At 42.0% G+C, this 13,308-nt stretch overlaps 1 protein-coding gene across 13 annotated transcripts in view; it reads right to left on the minus strand.

Annotated features, from left to right (window-relative positions):
- LOC126918437 (uncharacterized) overlaps positions 1–10,365 on the minus strand; it is a 266,330-nt gene extending 255,965 nt beyond the window's left edge. For 5 of the 13 annotated variants that reach the window (XM_050726330.1, XM_050726328.1, XM_050726325.1 and 2 more), the window contains exon 1: positions 9,518–10,365. The gene's annotated coding sequence lies outside the window, so the exon portion shown is untranslated. Of the gene's footprint in view, positions 1–8,330; positions 9,150–9,517 lie in introns of those variants that run through there. The other 8 variants (XM_050726332.1, XM_050726331.1, XM_050726329.1 and 5 more) reach the window with 4 other exon arrangements.
- Between the last annotated feature and the right edge of the window lie 2,943 nt (positions 10,366–13,308).

A 13,308-nucleotide genomic window follows, 5' to 3' on the forward strand; every position in this document is an offset into this window, starting at 1 on the left:
GCCGTATTACTCGACTGTAGTATAGTTGCGTAATCAAAAGTGACACACAAATGCTGGTATTTTCCTGAGCGAATCTGTTTCTCGCGACTCGCGGTGTCCTTGTTCCACTGAATAGAACGCGCTGTCTGACCAAACACTGCCGTATCTACTTAAGCGTTAATGATCGAATATTACAGGAATCGGAAAAAACCGGAAAGAAAGTTCGTTATTCCACATGAAATTGAATGACGGTTAGACAAACTGAACGCAATATCGAACTCATCAGATGGGTTTAATCAACTCGGATGATTCTATCTTTGAACTTCTCGCGAAACCAATCGTTTGTTGATCTTTAATTAACTTGAATACTCGCCAGCCAAATGAATGGGCTTTACAAACGGAGAAATATTATTTTTTCATGCGTAGCAGCATAGTTTTCTCAGTACGAGAAACTTTATTGCGTACCACGGGTAAACATGAATCACGCTGTTTGTGCGCCGTTTAATAATATGAAACCGTCCGCGCGTACAAGGCGAAACTTTGCTCGAATTCTTTAGAAAAACTTGCCGTAACAAAATCTTTGAATTTCTTCATTTTTCAATTTTCGCATCCAGCTAAAATGTATATGGACGAAGTTTCTATGTACCACGTTATTACATTTCAATTTTCAACCCGTACAATATCCAGTTTGTATCGGTATTTTTCTCCGTGATTATCGTTAATTCGTGTCCCATTAACTTGTATCACGGGACAAGCCTTTATTCTTTGGCCCAACCGATCATATTCTAGATTATGTTATGGGTTGCCTGTTCGATCCCTCTAAACTTTAATTGACGTGGATGGACGCGAGTATTAAACCGCATGGTCGTCAATCACAAAGGGTGGCCCGGCTGGTTACAGCCTCAGTGACATGAACAGGGATCCAATAGGCGGTTACCTAGCCGACTGTACTTCCGCAAAAGTAGTCCGCCGAGTGTACACTCTTGGTCGCATTGATATTCACAAAGTGGTTCCTGTTCAGGCTTAACGCGCGGTTGTCACGCCGCTGCCACATCACAGCCTGTTGTTTCGCGGTGAAAGTGTACTTTTGTCAATCGATATGCCATGTTCGTGCTTCCTTTTGACGAGCTATCCACGACTCTTATGTTATCCATCAATAAACCGAAGCTGCGCACAGTGAACCGTGCTATAGAAACTGGACCCATACAAATGATAAATTTCGGCAGTGATACACGAATAAAGTGAATTTGAGATTTTACAACGAAAAATAGAGCCCAAGTAATGTTCGCTTTATATTAAATTTCGTATTTACACTTACAAATTTGCAATTTCTAAATTTATGTTTACGATTAGAAGCAGCTTAGAAATCTGATCAATATTCGGCAGATTACAACTTTCTCCCTGCTTCTCCTCTTCATCCCGTTGACTTACTAAGGCAACGAAAATGCTGCACTTTGAATCGATGTAAACGACGCTTCGATGAAATACATTTTTTAAAGTTAAATCCCTATATTACTCGAAACTATACAGACACAAATTTTTTCATGCGACGTTTTATTAAATTGTAAATAACGATTCTGCAAATATTTCAACGCACGAAAGCTATAAAGTCACGCTGTTTTTACGTTGCAAGATGGAAGGGTAATTGGACGAAAAGTAGAAATGAAGAATAAAATCTGATAACAAGGATGCAGCAATATTCGTTGCAAAATTGCCTCGTTAAGCCGACGACGCGTATAGACTGTACTTGGTCGTTGCGAGTTTAAAACCGTGAACGATAGTTCGTTATTCAAACAAAAGAAAAATCATTCACTTCAATTACCCATGACCGATTTCGAAACAATATTCCCCCTCGTCGAATATCGACGATCGTATTTTTGCATCGGTAATAAAATAACGTTGTTCGTTCTGACGCGTCATTATCGATATAAAACAGGGACAGATTAAAATATTACCGACCACGAACGTGGCAAACATCGTATATATATTTATCCTTCCAAGTAGGATTAACTTCACTGACAGCTTCGTCGCGGCACTTCGGCTTAAGGTATATTAATTGACGTACAAGTTGGCGCACCTCCAACCGGCGTCGAGTGACGGAAGTCAACGGGGGATCTTTTTGCTTTCTACTCGAACACCTTGTAACGATCAAGGCACGAAAGCGTAATTGAACGTTTCGTTCTACGATTACGGTGATTTAGTTACACTAATAATAAGAATAATAATAAGAAAGAACGTTAAAGTGTCCACTTCGGCTTCGACTATTATCTCGCGTGAAATGATTTTAAATTTGTGTAATTACTAAATTGTTTAAATTTTGAAGAACACGAAATATTTTTGTAAAACACGTGTTTCCATAACGAATTGTTAAAAATTATTATTCGAAACAAATAAAACGGAATATATATATATACATAACTATATAGGAAGGTACATCCCGAATGATAACAAGCAAAAATACAGGAAAATGATGTATCACTTCAATCGCTGCAATCATTTCGATATCGACGAACGTAAATATAGAAGAGTAATCATCGAATTTGACGTTGTTACAAAGTAATGAGCAAATTTGCGTCAGTGGCTGTCTGATACGTGAAGCCGGCTTGTCCGATTACAGAAATCGTAGCAGGGGTTTCCTTTGTTTTCCACCGCAAATCCTCGTTAATCCGTCAAACCGCCGGATTACTTGGCAATTAAATCCCCGCGTACGTTTTGTAAGTGAAGCGTGTAACAACGGACAGCCTCGAATGGCCTGTTAAATTCAAACAAGCTAAGTTTAACAAGAAACTACGTTTCATACTGCCGTCGTGCTACTAACTTTTACCTTGAAATCTCTATAAAGTCACGAAATCCTTTTATTAACAATGACGATTTCACAAGCGAATAAAAGTGTTTAACAACGCTTCATGTAACGATCTCCGTGTATCGGTCACTATTGGTTTCTGTGGTAAACGGCGTTTCCTAGCTTCCGTTTGCGAAATTATTGAGAGCCCTTTGACTTTCACCCAGTGACTTCCATCATAAAAGAGCGCATAATCGAGCTTTCTGCCGTGAGTGAAAAGCCGCCGTTATTTGCGTGCTCTTCGCAAACGCTTGTCCCAGTCGACAGCTGTTACAAAGTATGCGCCTTGCTTCGTGGATAAACGTTTACTGTATGCGTCAGGCGGCCGTAAAGCGCATCGTACATGATCGAAATATCGACGAGTACGTATATCACTAACAACGATTAATCCTACCTGCGATAGCATGCAGCTTTTCCACTTCGATTCTTTTATTCAGGATAATACTCGACAGACGAATGCTCTTTTATCTTCGTTCAATTTCAGGAAACAATATCTTCGCAGTTTTTCATTTTCACAGATTGTAACTCCATTCTCGTAAAATTCGTTTCATATTTTAAAACTATGTCGATCATACAAAACTTAAAAATCCATTCTTATTTAAATTCGTTCGTGTAAAACACGTATTTGGAGTTCCTTTCATTTTCTATGTTTTTGTTTTTTAATTTTCGTTTTTTACGTCACGGTGGCGAGTACGTAACTTTGGAATATCGTACTAGCTTTCCTAGTCAGTTTACGGTTATTTTGTAAAGGCTTGCAACGTCGAAATCGTGTTACGGGAACTAGCGGCGTGTCGTTAATTAAAAGCAAGGCAGCTAGAGGACACACGAGACTAAGCAGAACGCGTACATAGGTGCGCGAGACCGTTTAGAAATTCTACAAATCCGACTCTCACGTTGCTTCCAGACTCTAAACGAAAAAAAGGGAACCGTTCCATCGTTGAAGAGAGTAGAACGTCGCTCGTAACGTTCAATGATATTCAATAGTGATACGATGGAAAGCTGTAAAAAGGGGAATGAGCCTTTTCGTAAGATCGATTGGATTGAATCACCCGATGAAGCAAATTTTTTCCCAACGATCGAAAAATCGCAGATTTTCATCCGTATGCTCTGTCACGGCGCCTTCTACGTATGGAAAATAGATCTGTCACTTTTTCCAAGATTTGACCCGATTCCAAAAGCGTGAAGAATCGGACGAAAATTCTCGCGTTTGAAACTCTGGTAAATTAACAAACGTTCTCTCGGGAAGAATCAACTTTGCAGAAATTACCTTTTAATTAGTATTTATAGCGAAACGCCATTGACACGTCTGTGTCGATTCAATATTTGACTTGCTGCAGTTGGAAATTAATCCGTTCGATAAAATCGAAAGTGTAAAGTGTGTCATGGAGAGAATAATGATCGGTTCTGTGATGTTTTAGCACACGGTGGGGTTTTAACTGTTTCAGTTGAAAACCTGGCTACATGGACGTGGCAAACGTTTTCATCCAAAGGGTTGGAATTACGGTCGAAGGTGAACCTGCAGGTAATAACGATTAGCAGAAAATCGCGATGGTTTCGAATGGGACGACGATGACGACGGTCGAAAGTTCGCGACACGTGTGGACGTTCTCGGAAGTGTTATGGATAGGAAGTTGCCAGGACGTGGTGAAACTCGGTCGCCGTTTACTGTGGCGAATTGACCACAGTTATGGTGTACGCAGATGAACACGGAGAATTACTGTGTTTCATATTGCGTGCAGGTGTGCCACACCCTTGCTCTTACGTGTCTCCGATGCACGTGTGTGCTCGTCGAGCCACGTACATGTCACTCAGACTCTGTCGTGTCGCAGTGTAGCGTTATTGGGAAACTTTGAATGAGTCTAATTAAGAAGTATACGGTATTTGTATTTATAAACATCTCGTAGTATTTGTAGCTTAAACTTTGGAAAATATTAGTTACAAGTAATCGTAAAAATTAGTATTATAATGTATTTATTTCACTGTCTTGAATATATACAGTAAAATTACCGAATTCACAGAGTTATTCAGAATGATACTACGATAACTATCTATTGTTAAATGCCTACTATCTATTTCAATCTCGAAGCTAACTATAAAAAAAAAAAACAGCTGAATGAATAGCTATCGGAATTTTAGTAATAGAATGTCGCGTTGCAATTGCCCATCCAAAGTAAATCAAACGATCCTTCAGCAATTCTTTGCCCGTAACAGCCGTGATATTTCGGTCGAATCCGCAACCGTGTGTCTCTAAACTATCGTTTCGACCGGCTATTGATTCGCGATTGGTCCCGAACGTCGAGGCCGGCTAATGCGTCCCCGGAGTTCGCACTAAAGCATCGAATCGATGTCTCATCTAGTCGCGTTCATCACGCCTAGAACGGACGTGTGTGAGAGACGAGGGGAGGGAAAAATGGGCAGAAGCGCGACGTTTTTCCGACGGTTTTTAATCGATGCACCCAATTACACCGGCTATATCGCCGTGTTTCGCAGCTAATTTCCCGTTATCGTACGGGATAAAAGCGAGCTGGCTGTACCGGGGCCCGATTAACACGCGGAATTGCACGGATCGGAGCATCAACCGTGCAACTGTATAAACTGCGTTTACGCTCGTCGTTTAGGCTGGGCTTAAAAGCTTATGATCGACGTACGCGACGGAATTCCGCCTAATTTTTCTTCTATTTTCAAATGTTTCGCGCATCGCCGATCTTGCATTAACATATTTGCCAGACAATGTCCCGCTTTGCATACAGCGTGTTCTGATTATCGGAAAAAAGTTTAACGAAAAATTATGTTACTGCGTTTTAAAAGAATTTTAGAATAGCGTTAGAGGTGCCGTGAAGCTAAGTGACTCGTGTACAGAAGAGCGTGTATGTACAGGGGAAAATTTAACTTTAAGAACTTTCGTATAGACTAAAAATCTTTTTATAATAATTTAATTATGCGATAGAAGATATCTATCGACTAGCCTATGCTCCGATATTCTGTCGTGTAAGGTTTTCTTATGGCAAAGTGACAAACACGAAGTTGCTCTTATGTGTGTCTTTAAGTTTACTAGAGTCTCGAGAAATTGTTTGAAGCAGCTTTCAAAACAGCTATATACAGTTCAAACGTAGTTGGTTGAAGTTCAAACGTGTTTGACACCAGACCTTTTTCCCTTTCGCTAGTTCAGTCGATTCTTCCGCCTTCTAATTGAGCAAATGTTGCTCATTATATTCCATTTTCCTATTTTTGATAGAAGAAAGTCTCGCAAACTATTTAATTTAACGAAGTAACTGCATCAGTTCGAACGAAAAATTGTACCTGCGGACTTTTTATTCTCTACAGGAACCCTTTTCATGCCCTCGGCATTAGAAAAAAAAACATTATTGTAAAAATATCATTTTGTTTCGGTCGCGGTGGATCAAATCGGTATAATAACAATAATACGAATTCGTGAAAATTGCTCCAACAGAGAGTCACATCGTAGCGATTTACAGGGTGGACGGTTTTTATTACTCTTGAAATCCCTTTAAACGCTTGTAATCCAGCGTACAAACGAGCGCGAAATTTTTACGATCAATTTCAACTGTTTTTCATCAATAACAATGCTACTCTATAATCCTGTGCAAACTTTTCCAGCGATATTTCTATCCCGGTTTCAACGTTGCCAAGGAACGAAGCGATTCACGATCGCTTTTTCAACGATGCCTCGAACCAACCCAGCTTCCACCCGTTCCATCGTAACGCTGTCAAGCCCCGCAAAAAACTTCTTTTAACTTTCCCGATCTTCTACCTGCGATTCAACAAAGAAAAAACTAATGAGCATAAATCACCATACGCTTGGTTAACGAACTTCGTGGAGCGCGTTTCGAAAACAGCGTTTCCGCGGTGAACGAGCTCTATGGCCTTGAACAATTTTACGGCTTTTGCTCGGAAGAAATAACGACGCGAAATCACGTATCGAACGAGTCGGCGGAACGATAACAGCGAGAAATATCAATTCGTGTGTGTTTGCATCGTGATTCGTTATACCGTTTTGGCGTGAAACTGTCAGTTCTCCGCTTGGAAAACGAGCGAAAGAACACTTTTCCAAAGTGATTGTCAATCAACCGGATATGAGTTGGACGAGAAGCCACGAGATTATTCACATCCAACTTGGCCAGCCAATGTAATTAACGATCGAACCTTGACTCCGTAGCAGCCGAGAGTCGAGTGGCATTGATCGGACTAATCGGATCAACGCAAAAGATTATTATCGGAACGAGACCGGATGAAGATCCAGGTTATCCGTTTCTTTTCCCCATCAATTTCGTTCTTCGTTGCCGCTGTCTCGTTCTATGTTTCCAATCATCTTTACGTCGAAAAAAACAGATCGACTTATGCTGCGTAGAACTTTCGAATTTCGATTATCCGTACGGTGAACTTTTAAACGAACGTTTGCTCGTGAAATGTTTCGTTAAGAAGCTGCAAGGATAATCGTCCGATGAGGATTCGTTGCAATTTTGCAGATAATTCGCTGTACCTGCGACGCGACGTTTTTCTAATGGGTTGAAATATGAGCTCCATTTAACCTCGATAGGTTGAAACAAAACAGATTTTACAAATTTGTTGCGGATTGGATTTTTATTGCCTATAATTTTCATGGAATGCTAGGTGTTTCGTGAAACTCTACGGGGTGCCCCGATAAATCGAGGCCAGAACAGTACAACGTAGTACGAAAGTAAAATATAGGTGAAAAAGTTTCGCGTGATCCTACATCCGAAAATAATTTTTTACAGAGTTACGAGGAGCAAAACCGGAAGGACCGTGTTTATTGAGTAAAGTTATACGATGCTTCGTAGTTCTACGTAGCTGTTGGTAAACGAACAGCGATCTTATCAGTGTCAGGTGTTTTTGTATATGTTTATATTTTCATACATACGTCTATACTACGGTACCAGATAGTTTACTTTATAGCATTAGTGTATGGTGAAATGTTACATATGTATGAAAGAATATATGAATATAATGTGTATTTGTATTTAAACGAATGTCATACACATATATCTTAGAACTACGTAATAATACGAAGCATCTGTAATGAATGTATCAAGACGATCGATCGATCGTAATAAGCAAATATCTTTAGATAATTGTTGCTCTTTGTATTTTTATGCCACTACTGTCGTTCGATGTTATAAGTAAGATAGACATAAATTATTGTTCACTTTTTATACCAAAACACATTGTATCTACCGCGCTTCAACGCGACACGAACAAAGCAATTCTTCCCATTTTTATAACACCACAAACGATGGCAAATGATGTTTTGGCGATACGTCTGTTTGCAATCGCTAACGAGGACAGTGAATAAATACCGCATAATCCGAGATACGCGAATTCGGGTCCTTTTTGTCGCTGCGTAAAAAGTGCTAGCCAGTTTGAACGATCGAATATATCAATATTTGCCAATCATTCGATCAACCAAACGGACAATCCTCTTTCGATCATGTAAAATGTTAATAAGGACAAAAATCAACGAACTACTCACCGACCTATTTTTTGTTGGTCCAAGTCGTCTGGTGGCCACGTGATGCAGCCGTGGTCTCGTCATAAATTATGTAATCACCGCGGCGACATTCGGGAAACGTACGTTCCCAGTGGCGTTGCATTAACGTTGCGACGATTCATATTCATGCGACACAGCTTCAACGAGACACACGTTAATAACGCCACATACGCGCGTGCGTGGATCGACCGATGAAAAAATGTCGTTGGTCGAACGTTTGAAAGCTTTCTTCGAACTTTTCCTCTCCGATTAGTACGATTTTCGCGGCCGTAAACGTAACGAGCTTATCGAAACGAACGTCCGATTCGTCGAACAAAAATCGCAATCGCGAACACGTTGCGCGCACTTTCGCCGTTACTGTTAATTAATCGATCGTTACACGACTTACTTACGCAAATCAGTTTACATTATAACGGGCCGGACGTTTAATATGCAATTTTCGCAGGACGGTGCCGGTGGATCGCTTAAAACGCAATTTCGTCGAGCGCCACGGCGTAAATATTCATGTAATTTTGATGCACTCCATTTAATGGGCCGCGATTAAAAATCATTTAACGGCACAGATTTTCAGGCCGCGCGATTATGCGTGCCGCGGACCGGCAAATCCACGAACCGTTCGCCGGGCTTCCAAATAAATATTATGAGCGAAACACTCGAGAGCCAACACGTAATTGCTTCGACCCTGCTCGCGGTCGACTACCGACAACACGTTCGAGAAACGCTTTGGAGGGTTGGAGGGGAGGGGCAAGAAGCAACTTTCGATTCGGTCTCCAACTTCGTACGCTCGTAATCACCCCGAAAGCTTCCAGTTATTATTATTGCTGGCGAGAAATTGAGCTTCCGATGAAATTTTGAAGGCGAACTTGCGTCAACGGATGATGGGAAGGATAAAGAAAAGTTGCGAGAAGAAAGCGTCGTGTTCGAGAAGGAAATGTAACTACGTGATTCGATAAAACGGAGAAAGCAAAGTAAACTATAGGGACAGAGGAGATATACAGAAGCAAAGATGAAATATTCACAATAAGGTATGAAGTTGTGGAGACTAAATTATTAAAACATGCAAAGTTCTATCGAAGCCCGAAATATTAACGTTTAAGAGAAAAGTAAGAAACGAAAATGGGAAGAAAAATCGGCAATAACGGGGAAGAATATATAGCTGAAAAATTTACTTAAACTACGCCGGTGCGCTTCTCCGATGACAATGAACTTTGCAGAATAATACACGCACGATGTATGCCTCTGGCGTGAGCGTGGATGAAACTGAGCGCCACGATGAAAATTATGTTTGCATAATTTTCAATTTTCCCAGCACTCGCTGGCGGAACAGAAGATACAGTGGCACACCATACGAAGATTCACGTGATTACAAAAATCTAACGGTCGCCGTTTGTGTATCGAGCAATTCGTTGAACAGACGGATCGGTGCGAACCAGAAATTAACGTGGCTAATCTAACCGCTGTGAAACGTTATCTTTTTTCTCCTTTTTATTATTCCATCGACCATGCACGCTTTCTATCGAAAACGACTCGACACATTTTCCCTCACGAACGAAACGCCGGTGAACCATCGACTTATGTCCGCGAGATCATACCCTTTAATACCCGACCAGAAATTTCGTATCGTTTATCAAGATTATAATCTTACGATTTATTTCACGAATACTCCAATCATTTGTCAATAAAAAATCAGCTAAAAACACATAGAAGAATCTATCATGAAACGACTCACGCCAGGTTCAGCCGTTTTCTTTGCAATATTTCACTGACAACGAACAACGCGATCTTTGCACGTGAACAAAGTCTCAAAGAAGTTCTTTATTTTTACTTCCTTGCCTATTGTCGTACACTCGAACGAGCTCTAGAAACGTTGCACGTTCCCGACATGTGAATGCCAGCAATCCGATCGAGCTCAGTTCGAGCAGTGTCACTCGTGGTCCCTTGCGATCCACCTTTAAGCGCGGGTCGTGGGAACGAAGGGCGTCGCGTCGCGAATTGCACTGACTCTCGCAAATTCTCCGTTTCCCGCAGAAGCTTCCAATATCCCCACCCTGACAGTTTGGCCTTGCTCAGCGGAGCTTCTACCCCTCTTTCGACAACCGCCGCCACCACCGGGGCCGCCAACCCCTCTGTTAGTCGCTTTTAGCGCAAGCGCCTCTGCTTTTGTGTGGGCTCTGTCCTATCCTAATTCATATCCGCGTAAGTACGGTTATGTCCAGCCGGCAGAACAACAAAAATTTCTCGTTTTACCACATCGTCTTACGGTTTTCACGGATTACGAGTCGCCGTCCGAGACCAACCACGTTTTTCTTTTTTTACGCGCCACGAGCGTAAAACGTTCGCGCGATCCTTCGCCTCTCTGCCAACTGCAACGGTTCGTCGTCTCTCCTTCATCTTTTATTCGTCTCTGACCTTCTCTCTCTCTCCATCGCTGTTCCACCCTTCCTATCCCTCGTTCCGTTGCCTGGGGTTTCTTCATGCACCGAATGCTTGCGGTCTCTGGTGAAATTCTTTCTCCCTCGAAGAAATTGAGACGTAGTCCGATCCGCGTCCTGATTTCGAGGCATTGTTCCTACAACGATTTACGATTTTTTGACGATTCTATCTAAATAAAGGAAATCTCTCGATCGGCGTTTATCACGCAGTTGAATCTCCATGGTTAAACGATGAATCCAACGAGAGTGTACTATGCTGGGAAGTGAACTTGGTACAATGAAAAAGTTACACGACCAATTAGCAACATCAGCCGTCCCCGTGACTTGTACAGTTTCTGCGAATCGCGGCTAACAACGAAGGCCCTTTATTCCGCAACGCAAGCATACGAATCCGTCGAATAAAAAGCGACGGAAGAAGTACAAGCTTGAAAAATCAGGTCGTTAGATTGAGAAATCGAGTATAGTCGTGGCACATCATCCGAAGTCTTGTAAACAGGCACACTAATGAACCAACCTCTCGGGAACGTGGCTGCGGTTGTGGTCGTCGTATTTTTCGCTCATCGACGATGTTGCATGATCAAAACTACAGCTTCGCCGAGAGTGATGCCGGTGATATGAATACAGCCGCAGGCAGCTTGGTCGAGAATTAAAATTACCCTGGAGAATACTCGCTCGGCTTGGCTAGGCCTCTTCTTCCCACCTCGCTTATTATTTGCCAGCTAGAATAAACTGTTTCCCTCTTTCGCCCGACATATGCACCTTTACGCGTCTCTTCGCCGCTCCGTCTCTTTCTTCCGGTTCTGCTGCTTGCTCTTTTTCACTCAGCGCGCAGGTTCGCGTGTTTATTCCCTGTTCGTTGCCTTTGTCGTCCTATGGCCTATATCGCGTATTCTCTCTCCAGCTTCGCTATCTCTCGCTCCGACCCTTTGTTTCATTGGGAAACACCGAGCCCGCGGCTGATAAACCTGGCCAGAACCGTCCAGGGATCCTGCCGAATTGCACAAGTTTTAATTTCCTCTGGCGGCCCGACCCGCATAGACACAATCGCCGAACTTATTGCGCGTTCCAAGTTCCACGTTATTGCTGCGCTCCGGTTCTCTCTGTAACTCTTTCGCCGCCGAATTTCTTCGATTATTTCGAATCGATCCGGCGAGGTTGTTAATCTTCCACTTGCAGCGAACAGATTCTTGTAAAAATGTAATTTTATAATGAATAAAGCATGGTTAAGGCGGAGAATGGCTGGGTGGTCGTAGAGAGCGAGAGGAATTGAAGAGAACGAGAGGCTAAATAATGCAGTGGTTCGTTTCTTCGGTAGCTGAAACGAAGAAACGATCCTTAACAATCTCGAACTAATGGCTGCTGCAAAATAAATATCTAACTCGATCTGGGAAATTGTATGATCAGGATAGTAGCATTGGGTAAGGCTGATAGGAGCGGAATCCTTGGAACAGGCGGAAACTTGGTGCTCCTGTTTTGTTCTTGGATTACTATATGACGCTGGATATAATAGAGTTTGTAGAGGGCTTTTTAGAAGCTTCGAGTAGCGGAGCAACGAAATGTCCTGTTTTAATAGAGATTGCAGTCCTTGAGGTAGGAACCATGGATTCTCTAACACGTGTATCGAATGCCACGAGTTGGTTATTATACGGCCGTTTCTTTTTGCTATGTCGCGAGAATAAATATCTTGCTTAGAGCGAAAGAAATTTCCATTTTGTACTCGAAACGCGGTATAAATCAACGAAATTCTAAACCAGCGTCAGATTTTGCCTGCCGTTAAGATTCATCGATGAAAGTTCGGATAGCTTTTCGGGGAAACGTAGGTACATAATGAAGAATACACTCTAAACATACGTATATACCATATCTGATTTGTGCGCTTCCAGAGAATAGACGTCCCTGCGGAGAATAGGAAGTCAAAATTGCACGTAATTTTGGAGTAGTAGTTGATTCTAATAGTCAATTCAGTACACCCCTGAGCGATCGTACATACCTGGCCGGAATTAGAATGCTTTCGAAGCATACTTCGATAAAAGTTTCCCTCGCTGTATCCAGCATTGTTGCACGATAAATGGACTGATGCGCGTGTAATAAAACTATGTGTAACAGCTATGCGTTAACTCCGCGTTTAGAATAGTTGCGAAGCATGAAATTGGATAACACGGGCCAGCAATTTCTCTTGCTAGTGAATCTTCATTTTTTTCATGAATTTTGAAATTTATCCAACACGATATCGTCGACGGTCTTCAGAAGCGAGTAGCGCGCTGGTATCGCTTTCCGTTCGACGTAACGTTTGCCTGCCAAAGATCCACGACGATCATCGATCGACGAAATAAGAAATGCGAGCGGAGAAATATTTTGAAGCAAGGCGAAATATAAAAGAATCGAAGGAAAAAGAAAAGAAACGTATTAAGAGAGAGAAGAACGTCGACGTTGAAAATAATGACGAAAGAATATCGGCAACGATAGATTCATAATAACGTGGCAAGGCACGCGGCCATCGAAAATATAGAGCAAGGGAAACCTGACCG

The sequence above is a fragment of the Bombus affinis genome, chromosome 7 (genome assembly GCF_024516045.1).
Source record: "Bombus affinis isolate iyBomAffi1 chromosome 7, iyBomAffi1.2, whole genome shotgun sequence".
Classification (NCBI taxonomy): domain Eukaryota; kingdom Metazoa; phylum Arthropoda; class Insecta; order Hymenoptera; family Apidae; genus Bombus; species Bombus affinis.